The sequence below is a fragment of the Falco peregrinus genome, chromosome 14 (assembly GCF_023634155.1).
Source record: "Falco peregrinus isolate bFalPer1 chromosome 14, bFalPer1.pri, whole genome shotgun sequence".
NCBI lineage: Eukaryota > Metazoa > Chordata > Aves > Falconiformes > Falconidae > Falco > Falco peregrinus.
This window is the reverse complement of record NC_073734.1, coordinates 1,413,298-1,425,850: the sequence shown is the minus strand read 5'-3', so window position 1 is coordinate 1,425,850 and position 12,553 is coordinate 1,413,298. Positions and strand designations below refer to the sequence as shown.

The window sequence follows — 12,553 nt, the reverse complement described above, 5'->3', positions numbered from 1 at the left end:
TTGTGCTGTGAGGGCTCCTCGTTATCACCTGCCCGGTAATAAGCCCAGGCAGTAGCTCGGCATTGGTTTGGGCAGTGATGTCTCCAGAGATGTGGGCTCCTTCTCCTTCCCCAGCCGAAGCACTGCTCCACTGACGGAGCCGGTGGCTGAGCACCCAGAGCATCTCCACTGAAATGCAGATTCTGATTCTCCATCTCGAGTCTCAGAGAAAAGGCTTTGTACTGAGATGGTCTAAAGTTTACATGTGAAATCAATTGGGGATTGATTGAAGGGCCATGATCATTCTGTGCCCAGGATGCCCCTGTGGTTTCATGCGGTTCGTGGACTTTCTAGGAAATCTCAGTACTTTCCCTGAGCCACTTCCCCCTCTCCCTGCATCACCACTCGGCCACTTCTCTGCTTCCTTTTGAATAAATAGACCCACAAGAAACGCACCGGCAGAAATGCGGTTGTGTAATAGGAGGTTCATCCTACTTTAATCTGATTTCATTAACAAGGCCTTTTCAGCTGAAGGCAGCTATTGTATTTTTGCTTCTTGTCACTGTGCTGCTGGCTGTTGTCTGCATCTGGTGACTTCGGTCCCATTTGGGGCTGTGCAGTGGGTCAGTCGGTGCATGTCCTTTCTGTGCCCCACCCCCGCCTCCCTGCCGGAGTAATTGCTGGCGGTGGGCAATGGTCACTGCTGCTGGGCACAGAGGAACTATCTGCTGTGTCTGCAGGTGGTTTTCCTCCCTGTCTTTATTCAAATAGCACTTGGTAAGCAGGGCATGGGAGGTGTCTTCTGGCAGAGCTGGTGTCCGCTCCAGACCAAGCTGCGGGCTGGTGTCCTGCCTCTGCAGAACAGCCACCCCCTCACCCAGTGTGGTTGTACCACTGGTTTTCCGTTGTGGAAAGCAAGTGTCAGAGCTGAAGTGATGTCAGGCTTTGTGGGCAGTAATCAAAGGCAGTGTGGATGTGATGTCCCCGTTTGTTAGGTAAGGTGAGACACAGTTCCTGCTCATTTCTAAGGAAGCATCAGGTTTGCCTGCAGTGAGGTGGGCCGAGTTGTCATGTGCTCAGTCTGGTTGCCCAGAAACAGGAGATGCCTTAAGGGTCCTGCCTAGAGAAACTGCATTAGAGTGCAACGCATCATGTTGTAGTGCCCGGTCTCATCCTTTCTTTTCCTTACATGACAATGCCCTACTTTCGTATATTGAAAACTGGGGGAATGTTCATGGAGTTAATGGGGGATTTTACAGACTGAATTTTCAGAATAAATGCTCTGTCTGGGTGCACACTGATCAGTGAGAAAGAGTTGGGGCTGGTTTGGGGGCAGGTGAGAGAGCTCCTCAGAGGTAGAGACAGCTCTTCAGCACCAACGGCACTGCCCATTGCCAAGGAAGCAAGCTGTGCCATCCATGGAAAAAGCAACTTCAGTCACAACTCACTCCTCCCTGAGCTTCTCCATTACCTCTCATTCACACTGAAAAGAGATAAACAACAAGCACCGGTCTATCCTAACAGGAGAGTCACACCAGGAATCACGGGATAGCCGGGGACTTGACTGATATTTGTCTCACCTTCCCAGGCTTTCCTCGCACCCTGCCGTGTCGCCTGACTAACACCTCCTTGGTTCCCATGACTTTCAACCTTCGCATCCCTGGCGAAGGCTCAGGACAGCGCAGCGTCACCAGTTTTGCTCAGATATCAGACAACACTTGCCCGTCCTGGAGAAAGGGAGCCCAACATCACATCAAGCCAACTGAATTCACCATAATGCCCTGCAAGGGGACCATCCGCTCCCAAGGAGCCCTGGGTATCCAGCTATGGCACGAGCCCGGCCATACGTGCTTCAGCAGGTGGAGCTGAAGCTTCACTGGTGCGCAGGAGGGCTGTAGTGCTGCTGGCTTTGGGCATAACGCAAGTAAGAGATCGGTGTTCGTGTTAGGTTTTTGTGAGCTGGGGTACTCTGGGGCGGAGCACCGTTTTGTTTCCAAGGTTGTAAGCCAAGGATCATGTACCCTACGGTCAAGCACAGAAGCCATGCGTGTGTGTCTGAGCTGCTTAGAGCAATTTGATTTAAAGTGGGCCGAGGAAGGATGGGGACAGAAGGTGACTGTTAAAAGAAAGATGTCATTGCATAAAGCAGTTTGCTATTCTTCCCGGTCTTATCTTTCCTCTCGTGTGGAGCAGAATGGTTGCATCCACTGCAACGAGGACTGGAAAAGCTCCAGCAGCCATGAGCTGCACAGCTGCTGCTGGGCCACGTTTTGCCCTCGGCTTCCCACTGTAAAGCTGGCCTCATTCTGTGAAAGTCAACAGATTTCCTCTGGATTTATGCTGTTGTAGTCGAGAGTAAAAATTGGTCCCAGTGGCAAGTAGAACATGAATTGTGCTTTAATTTAGCTTACATATGCCCTGGTATGCAAGGCGTACTTAATAAATCGGATATCGCCAGAAGAGTTTTGTTACTCGGAAAGACAGTGGTCTACACGTGGACCAGCAGGAGAACTAAGGCAAAATATCGCTCCCTTTCCTGACCGTGGGTGAGAGCCAGAGGACACCATGCGTGGCTGACGGCTTCTGGCAGTGATTAAGTATCTGACGCTCTTCTCCTCTACCAGGTCACCCTGTGTTCCAGCACGGTGAGGCGATACGAGCTGGCGCTGGTGGTGGGCGTGGATGGTGTTGGCCAGGAGGTGTTGGCGTGCCTCTCACAGCCAGGTACCGGCGCTTTCCTTGCAGCTGGCCACCTTTCCCCGCGTACCCATGCCCAGCACGCTGCCTGGCGTGGGGTGTCCTGGCTTCAGCTCCAAATGAGAAATGTTGCTTAACGAGCTAGTTCTGCCCAGCTCGCTGTGAGCACAGCCGTGCTTTGAAAGCAGCCCATGTTGAGAGGCACCTGTGCTCAGTGCTCAGGGCCATGCCTCTGTCTTTTTTTTTTTGGTTTATTTTATTTTTAAGGGAGCAGTGATTATATTCACTATTGGCCTGTTGTCTGGGACTTGAGGAGTAATGAATCTCCAAAGGACTGCCCCTGCTTCTCCCTGCAAGCGGTGGGCTTGTGCTGGGTTGGCCCAAAATGCAGCATTTGTTTGGAAGGCGGCAAGCAGCCTGCTGAAAGCTGGGGTCTGGCTCAGTTAATGAAGGCGTGTGCAAATGGGAAAGGGGCTTACGGCAGGAGTGGTGAGGGGAAACTAGTCCTTGGTGTGGCAGGTGAGCTCAGGTTTCTCTGGTTCTCTTGAGCATGAACGTTCCCAGACTTAAGCCAAAAGCTGCAGCGTCGTTCAATGCCGTTGCGCCGCAGCGGGTGCCAGTTTAATGACGAGAGGGACGCAGTTCGCTGGTGCTGTTCCCTCTCCCCGGCAGAGTCACCCACTGGGTGCCTGGGCTGCAATTTTGTAAAACGAGTGGGAATGGGAAGAGTCAGTGTGTGGGCTGGTGTGTGGAGGACCCAGGCAGCTGCAGGAGCTGGGAGAGGCTGGTCACCCACTGCGAGAGGCAGGCGGTGCTTGTGCCCTCCATCGCGGGGGCAAGCGGCTGAGGTTTCAGGCAGGGCGAGAGCGGTACGGGAGAGGAGGGAGTTGCTTTTACTGAGATGCGGGAGTCTTGTTTTCCTTGAGCTTTGGGGAGCGCTGGTCCTCAGCGGGAAGGCTCCCGCAGAGCTCGTGCCTTGCTGGGACTGTGGGAGGGTCCTTGCCGGCCTCCTGGGGCAAGGGAGGGGCAAAGCTTGATGAGAGAGCACTGGGGCAGGGCACTGGGCAGCCTCTGCCACGGGAGTCTGGGGCTGCCCCTCCTTTACAAGAGGCTGTTGAGTAAGAAGAAGTTAGAGGTGATCGATTGCCGTAGAGGTAGGAAATGTCTATCTGGCAGAGACAAATGCGTTGTGTCTGTTTCATGCTGTTTGGGGAGTAAACAACTTCTACGTTCTCTCAGTGTCTCTAATTCCCTTTGGTCATCTCTTCACCCGGATGTGTCGTTCCTCCACTGCCCGTGCTCAGCCCTGTTCTGACATTTGGACGGTGCTTTCTGAAGTTCCCTTGCGAGTGGATGCTGACCCTTGTGAACGACAGCGATCTTCCAGGCTGCTATGGAGTCCTTCCTCAGGCTTGGCGTCGTGTTCGCCTCCTGCCCTCAAACGTCGTTATCGAGGGGTTTGTTAGGAAAAAAACGGGGTTTGGATAAGACCTTGCTGTTTTATATTCAAACCTAAAGTTTTGGAGAGAACGGGAAGCTACCTGAATATGAACTTCAGGAGCGGTTTGAACTCTTCAGAAAGCAGTTTCGGTTCTAGTCTTTGGGGTGCTTTCATGCAGGAGAACTTGGAGGGTTGTGAAAAGCTGCTGCAAGGAGGCCGCCAGCACCGGAGTGGGCGTTTGCGAGTGCAGCAGCTTTTGGACCCTGTGAGGATGCTAATTAGGCCCATACAAATCTTGCTCCTTGTGTTGTGCCTTTCTGCTTTCTCCTAGGGATTTTTAAAAATGTGGGTGAATTGCCGTTGTGGTGGATGTTAAGAAGCTTGGAGTTTCCTCAGAGGTCACTCTGAAGTTGTCTTTGATTCTGTCCCTTATAGGAGCACAAGGAGGATGCTGCTGTGTGGTACTCCAGCCCTGTGCCGTGTGGGATTATCCAGCCTCACAGCTCGGTAGAGATCCCGTTGACGCTGGAAGCCCAGGCGATAGGAAGGCAGGACACTGTGGCTAGTGTCTCAGTGTTTGGGAATGAAAGATCCCCGCTGGTGAGTGCTAGGCGAGACGCGTGCCTTTGTGTGACTCATCTTGGTGGGGCATAAAGTGTACAGGGGTTCTGCCAGGGAAAAGGAGAACGTGACAATATGTGGCTGGTGCGGACACGGAAAGAAGGGATTCATGGCATAAGTAGCAGCTAATGCCTAGAGAAGGGTGGTGTCCTCTTAGGTGGAAATCTAAGTGTCTGAGATGGTGTTTAATTACGGACGTGTGAGGCGGGATAACAAGCCCAGTCTGAAACCCAGAGCAATTCCTGGGTCTCTCGCTCTCCTGCGTTACGAGATGAGCAGCAACCGCTGCTTCATTAGAACTCTTGTTCGGGAGCGCACGGGGACATCGCTGAATACCACTAAAGCAAGAGCGGTGTAAGAGACCGTGCTGAAATGATGATTTCTGTAAAGCTGGATTTAAGCTTTCCTGAAAGTCAGGTCCATCCCGCCTGAGAAATATCCATCATATCTCTTTGCCAAAAGCCCCAGCCAAAGACGCATGAGACTCCACACTGCTTGCATCTGGAGCACAAGCTTTTTTTTCTTTTCTTTTTTTTTCCCTACCAAGCTTGAAAAGGGGTGAGGCAAAGCATTCCTGGACTAAAGGCTCCTACAGGACATTTGCGTTCAGGCATATACAGCAGCAACAACAAAGTGTAGGCAAGAGAACGTTGTATCTGGTGTCCTGGCTTCCACTGGCTGAAATCGAGAACAAATTTAGTTAATTAAACTTTAATTTAAAAGGATACTAACTTTTGAAGCAGCTGTTTTAAAATGTCTTGTCCTCTCTCTGAGCACGGAAGGGGATATCAGAGGATTCCCGAGAACGTGAAGCTTTCTGTAACAGAAAGGAAGGCTGACATTTTGAAAACAATTGCAGGGATATAAACTTTTTATAAACCGAATTGAAACGATGATGCCAAATCCCTTGGATGCCACTGGTCATCTCAACCCTGGCTGCTGGGGATGTGCATGTAAACCAGTCAACAGCAAGGCCAGGCAATGCAGGCTTTGCAGGGAAGTCTCAAGTTTGACAAAACAGTTGCTTGCAAACAGAAGGCATGCTTCCCCGAAAGAGGAGGGTTTCTCCCCACTGGAATAACCAGTTGTTTAAATGTCAGCTGGATTTTGAACTACAGGTACCTTGAAAAGCTTTTACGCTTGGGCTAACAATTTATAAATTGAAAGTTGACCTTACCTTAATCTTTTCTGTTTGGACGTGAACGTGTCAATGTTTTGCCCAAAGGGCGAGCATTTCAGCTGGAGAAGCGTAGCTGTGCCTAAAGAAAGGACTAGATGCGTTGCATTTTCTATAGGTCTGTCTTCTGGTTGCAGTGCAGTTCCAGTAGTTCCCTGGTAGCTGACGCACCCAAAGCTTTCTGGGCTGGCAGAAGAGCTGGCTGTCTTGTTACGTGTCCTGCGCTGGTGGCAGATCCTACCCGTACGGCTGCAAGTCTGACCTTGGGAATCGCTGCAGTGTGTTCCAGTAGAACTTCAAAGCTCGTTCTTGCCTTAGGCTGGGGTGCCCAGTGTCGATGCCTGGTCTTTACCACCGTTTCAGGCAGAACGTGGTACAGATCTTTCATCCAGGCTGTGCAGAGTCCCTCCACAGCTCCGTTGTCGGGTATTTTGTTTGCAGGTGAACGCGTGCCAGCTCCAGTCTGGCATGTGTCATCTGCATGAAGGAGCTGGTAAATCCCAGCGCTGGCGTTACTGGTGGCAGAGCTGCCATCGCTTGTTGCTGCCTTTCCCTGTGCCATGTTGCCTGTAACGCTGTTGCATGGCATTTTCCTTGTCCCTTTTAGAACCCTGTAGATGAAGGGGTAGCGTTTCTGAAGCCCTCTCCTTGGTGGTGAGGATGCGTGGTGTTAGTACACAGGCTGACAGAAGGCAGCTCTCCTGGGCATCCTCCAGATGTTGTTCCGCTCATCCCCAAAGGGCTCTGCCCTGCCTTTGCTGCTGCTGTCCCGCTGTCACCGGGAAGCTGAGCTGGCTGGCGAGGCGCAGCTCTTCCCTGCAGCTCCTCCTTCCTGGGAGCTTTGGGCAGCATCGCCCAGACATGCATCATCGTGCATGGCTTCAGTTCCTTATTTTGGAGGCCCCAGCCTTGGTAGGTGAGGTTTTTGGCTCTTAGTTGCACGCAGCAGTGCCCTGCCAAGGGATGAGCATTTCTGGATGCTGCTGCTTCTGGCTGAGTTGGGCTGGTGATTCTGACAGCTGTCAATACCACTTCCTTGAGCCAGACATCATTAAAGGTTTTACATCGTGGAAGCTGGTTTCTTTTTCGGTTAAATCGTACTCTGTGCCCTCCAGTGAATCATACGGCGTCTGGTCAGTGTTGGGAGTTCTATGCATTCAGATCCTGTTGAAGTGTTGAGGTGTTTGGAACCAGTGAAATCCACCGCAAGAGTGCACAAATTCTCGTTGTTTTTAATGATGTGGGAAGGTGGTTTAGCAAAGGGATCTGTGTTCCTCCTCCAGTAGTCTGTGCCAGTTCTGCAAGGAGAAAGCTTTTGGTTCTGACTGTCAGAGAAAAAACACCACTTGAATGATGTAATGAATAATTAATGCCTGTTATTCATGCCATACCAGGAATACACATAAGCACACATCAGAGGCCATAACTTGCACGATCTCTGCTCTGAAGAGCCTGCTTCGCTTCTGGCTTGTGCTGGTTTTCAGAGGTGCATTTTTGGGAATGTCAGAGAAGTAACTGTCCAAGTGTCGCTGTGCAGCAGCAGCGGTCAGGGAGGTTTGGGGCAAGGCTGAGCGGCAGAAGGAGCGGGAGCAGGCACAAGGCAGAGAAAGGAGAGCTAACTGTGGAGGAGGTCTGGAAAGGAGAGCGTGGGACCCAGGGTTTCTCTGTCCCCTGAGAACGGGAGCTTGTGGCTTTCAGATGGGGTCACTCCCGAGCCTGCACTTGCCCCAGGCCTTCTGTGTCAGCCTTGCAACACTGAAAACTTCCAACAGCCGTACTTATCGCCCAGTCGAGGAGGACACTTAGAGCTGTCTCATATTTTTTAACTTCCCCTGCTTTTCTTTTTTCTTTCCTACCTGCTTCCTGGAGCAGAATATCTGTTTAGTGAGCATTGGAGAAGAACGGGTTGTCTACGTGCATCTGAGTGAGATAAATTCCAGCAGTATTGAAGTTCTACAAGATGCGTCCAAAACTCTCCACCTCTCCAATCAGGCTGTCATCCCTGCTTCCTTCTGTGTAGAGATGGTAAGTATCTGTGGGGCTATTTCCCAATGAAAATTGACTGGTCTGTAGCAGCCTGTGGCCTGATTTTTACATGCAACGTTCCCATATTGCTGTCTCGGAGAGAAAGCAAGATATTCCGTCCCAACGCAGCGAGAGGAGCCTGGCTCTGGGGGCAGTTTTAGCTGGGGCACCCCTCAGTAAAATAGACAGCTTGCATAGATGTTTGTGCAGAAATGAGTCTGGATCATCTTTACAAGTTTTCCCTCTGTTTTCTGGACGGTATTTAACGGAGAGTCGTGTCTTTGGAGCTCTGAGATCAAGAGGCCCCTGTGGCCCTTTGCTCCTGGAAGGGCATGGATTTCCCGACGCTTTCCCCATTAGGTCTGCGTTTGCTTTGTGTCAGACTGCTGTTTGTGACAGAGTCTGGGGTGTGAAGTTTGTCCTCAGCCTGCCTGTGGTGAGGTGAGTTTCACACCTGCTGGGCGCCCAACCAGCTGTGGTGTTGCACAAAAAGATAACGGTAAGGGTTGTGTAGCTACAGAGCGTGTGGGCTCCGTCGCGTTGCAGGGCATCTCCGGGGGCCAGCCGCAGGGAAAGGCCGTTGAACTGATGGAGGCTGCAGCTGACAAGCTGCGTGGCAGGAGGCGGTTGGGTCGCTGCCCTGGCAGGGGGGGGCAGGGCTGGTGCAGCCAGGGAGGGCTCCTGTGCGGACGCTGGGTGGGCTGTGCCGCTCACTGGAGGTGGGATCTGTGAGGGGCTTAAAAACAGGGTTGGGAGGAGGTTTGTTCTGCTCCACGCTAGGTGGGCTGGATTTGTGGAGCTGGTTCACCCAGGCCTGGCTCTGTGGGCTTGGTTGGGTCTGCGGGTAAAGCATCAGGCAGCGTGCGAGAGGCCAGGCTCAGCCTCCTGGGCCAAGGGGGAGGGGGGCGAATTTCCTCCTTGCTGCTTTTCCAGCTGTTTGGGGGACAACAGTAACCTCCAAGTGGGGGAGGGATTCCCAGGGCAGCTTTCTTTGAATCCACCATGAAAACCCGCTTTCCATCTGTGGCGAGAGCAAGCCACCAGGGATGGCTGGTACTGGTGTTGAAATGATGGGTTTGCATGCCTGTCGCAGGCAGTGACCCGCAGAGCTGTTCGGGTCCTGCTGTCCCGGTGCAATGCCTCCCTCCTCCCCGGGCAGCTCGCGGTGTAGCCGGGGGGCTTGCAGGGTACATCTGCCCCTCCGTTGCCTCAGGGCCCTAACCCATGGGACTGGGCAATAAAGCCTGTCGTGCTTCACCGCCATCTCTGCCAGTCCTGGGGCTGATCAGTCACTAGAGCAGTAACACGAGGCGGCTCAGGGACGGTTTCTTTCCCTGCAATAAAGACGGGCTCTGCTTGAGCAGTGGCTTGGACCAGATGATCTCCAGAGGTCTCGCCAGCCCCAGCCGCTCTGTGACTCTGTGTGTGTGATGATCCCCCCTGCTGACTCCACGGGGCTGAGTTCCCCCATGGTGAGCATCTCTGCTTTTCAGGGCAGCTGCTGCTCTCATGGAGACGTGCCAGGAGGCAGGTCCTGGGAACCTGCTCCATCAGCCGCTTCACCAAAGGCTCTTCAGACAGACTCCGGGCACGGTGCTGCTGAGGCTGCCTGATGGGAGCAGCGCGGGCGTGGGCGAGATGTGCCCGAGCTGCGCCCTGGCCCTCAGCAGCTGCCTGCTCTGCCGCTCTTTTGCTGCCCCAGTTGAAGTTTTGCCCTTGGCTGCCTTACGCTGCCTGGCAGCTCCTTGACGGGAAGCAGAGGGGACTGAATAATTGTGGAGATAAAGCCTGAGATGCAGTCGGGTGTCAGGGTGACGTGCACGTGTCCACCTGAGAGCGGAGCAGGCTGCGCTGTGCCTTAGCCCAGCTGATGGGTGACACGGGCATCCTTCATTCCCCCGTGTCCCTGAACCCAAGCCTTGTGTCCTCTAAAGCGCCAAAGCCGCTGCTCTGGTTCCTGCTTGGAGGTTGCTGCAGGGTGGTGAGCCGTCATTTCCCTGTCTCCCATTTGTTGGCCAGTCTGCAAACGGTGGCTGTGAGGCTCAGAGATCATGGTCTCCAATTGAAAGGGCGAGTTATCGACTGAAATTTTCACAGGAGCGTTGCATCGGGAATGTTATGCAGACTGACGGACAGCTTGACAAACTGAATGAGGTTAATTTAAGGGGCGGCAACAGGGCAAACGAAAGGCTGGTGTCTTGTTTGAAACAGAAAAGGAAAATGCTGTAATGCAGGTGGCCGTGCTGCCACCCCGGTGGTACTCTTAACCCTCGAGTGATAATTGCTCTTCCTGTTAAGGCAAGCTTGCTGCTGGCTTTGTGGGAGACAAGATCATTACCTGAGCAAGCCAGCATGATTTGTGGTGAACTTCACTTTGGGATAGTGACTTCAGGAATTCCTTGCAGTCCCCCTCAGGCACCAGCTTCCCTGTACCCCTCTCCTCTCTGCTGGGTGAGTTGTGTCTGTTCTATTCTCAGTTGCAGGGAGCAGCAGGGAGGGAGTATCTCTGCCACCAGAAGAAAATAAGTAAAAACCCGCCAAATCTGTGTGTTGAGACGGGGCTTTTTGGGTTGGAAGAGGGGTGTAGGGACTGCATACCTGCGTCCTCGGTTGGCTTATCCCTGCTTGCCAGGGTGTCTGCAGATCTGCGACCCTTGGGACCAGTGTGTCGTCCTGTGCTCACACTGTCAAATCCTGTGTCTGTCGGGTGTGCTTTTCCCTGTCAGATTGCTTTCCCAGCTGCCAGGCAGCCCAGCGTGTTAGGGAATCCTCTGGATCCAGCAAGGGGAGGATTTGTGTCTGTCTTGGGTGAAAAAAGACTGGAGGAATGAGTCAACATGAAGGAGCTGTTGCAGCTTAGCTGGGGGCTGATGTAACCTGCTGACAAAAGTGGCTGTTTCTCCTCCTTGCTCCATTGTCATCTTCTTTTCCTGCCTCCCTAAGTGCCTGATTTTTGCCGTATTGACAAGTGCCAAAGGCTTGTTATGGACTGATGGAAGTGTTTGCTCTCCCTGCAGAAAGGAAAAAGCATCATTCTTAGGTCATTTCCTACTTGTTCTTTGTCATGCTGTCTTCTCGGAGATGTTTTATGTGGCTGCTAAGGCTGACATCTCTTGGCACCACAGAAGGCAGCTGCATGTCACGTCTCTGTGATCAGGAAAGAAGAGACAGGCCTAGGGTGTAAGTTTTCTTAATCAGTGGCAGGTTTTTCTGCCTGCATAACCCCCGTGCTGGGTCTGTTATGTGCTGCCACAGGGCGCAAATGGTTTCCCAGCGCCTTGTAACGAGGGAGGAGGCAGAAGACCTTCCTTGGGATTTCCTCTTCTCATGACAGTCGTAATGCGGGGTCCTGTCTCCTTCAGCCTGGTCCCTGACCTCCCTGATCCAGAGCCCTGTGCTCCAGGTGAAGCTCGCTGCTGCCTGGTTTCCAGCAGCGGTCGTACAGCCAGCTGCGTCGTCTTCAGGAGGGTGCCTGGTGGCTCAGTGCAGATCCCCTTTGGCGTTCCCAGGGATGCGCTGCTGTCACATTCAACTGGAGCTGACCTTGCAGAAGAGACCAAGTTTTGTTTGTTTTTTAAAAAAAGAAAAAAAGCTGTAACTATTTGTCTTGTCACTGGGATTCACTGCAGATAACTGATTTTTCAGGCAATGTATAAAGGCTCTTGGTCAGGTGTGGTGTAAGCAAGGGCAGAACACGCAGTTCCCATTCCCATACTGGCTTCTCCCCTCTAGCACACAATTTTTTTCATTTACTAATTTAATTGTTTATTACCTCAAGCCTTTGGCGACACTGCCTTTAATAACAAAACAGCCATATGGAGAGACAGCAAAACACGGAGGAGATAAACTTAAAAACAGTGCCGATGAGGGGATGCTGCTTTAGTGATTCTGTTCCTTGTTCTGGCTGACGGGCAATTCTGTTGCTCTCTGAGCAAACCGTGCAGGCTGGGGGCAGTGAAGGCTTTGAAGAGCATGTCAGCATTGACTGCAGTTCTCCCCAGCTGCTCTCACTGAAGTCGGAGCAGACTTGAATTGGCAAGAGGGTGGTTTTTAAATCTACTGCAAATTACCACCACCACCACCACCCCCGCCCCCCCAAAGCAGCTGAATAATTAGCCAGCGGGTCAGTGTTTGCTCCTAGTGAGACAGAGGCAGACAGTGCTGTGCCCTTCAAATGGTATCTGCAGTGCTATTTAGAAATTAGGGTTAAATTAACCTTCCAGGGTACGGGCAGCGCTAGCCCTGCATATGTGGCCTCTTCCAAGGTGAGCAGAACTTTTGAAGATGCGTAGGCTTAACTCTTTCCAGAGCTGTCCCACCAGAGCCTCATGGTGCTCCAACAGCTGACCTTTAGAATTAAACCCTTGGTTTGGGTTTAAAGGCTGTGCTGCTTATACAGCAGTACCAGTTTCTGATTTCCACCCAGTTTGGTTTTGCCAGAGCTGTAGGGAGCTTGTCATGTCGTGGCTGTTCTGGAATGTGGTACAGTGAAAGGAGAGACTGAAATGGCAAATTTTTCCCCCCAGGGCGGTCAAATGCTGGCAGAGGTTGCCCAAGGAGGTTGTGGAGTCTCTGTCCTTGGAGATCTTCAAAGGCCAAGGGCACACAGTTCT

General features: G+C 52.4%; 1 pseudogene; it reads left to right on the top strand.

The window, feature by feature from the left end:
* The window catches only part of LOC129785695 (hydrocephalus-inducing protein homolog), a 95,695-nt pseudogene extending 86,584 nt beyond the window's left edge, over positions 1-9,111 (top strand).
* The last annotated feature ends 3,442 nt before the right edge of the window (positions 9,112-12,553 follow it).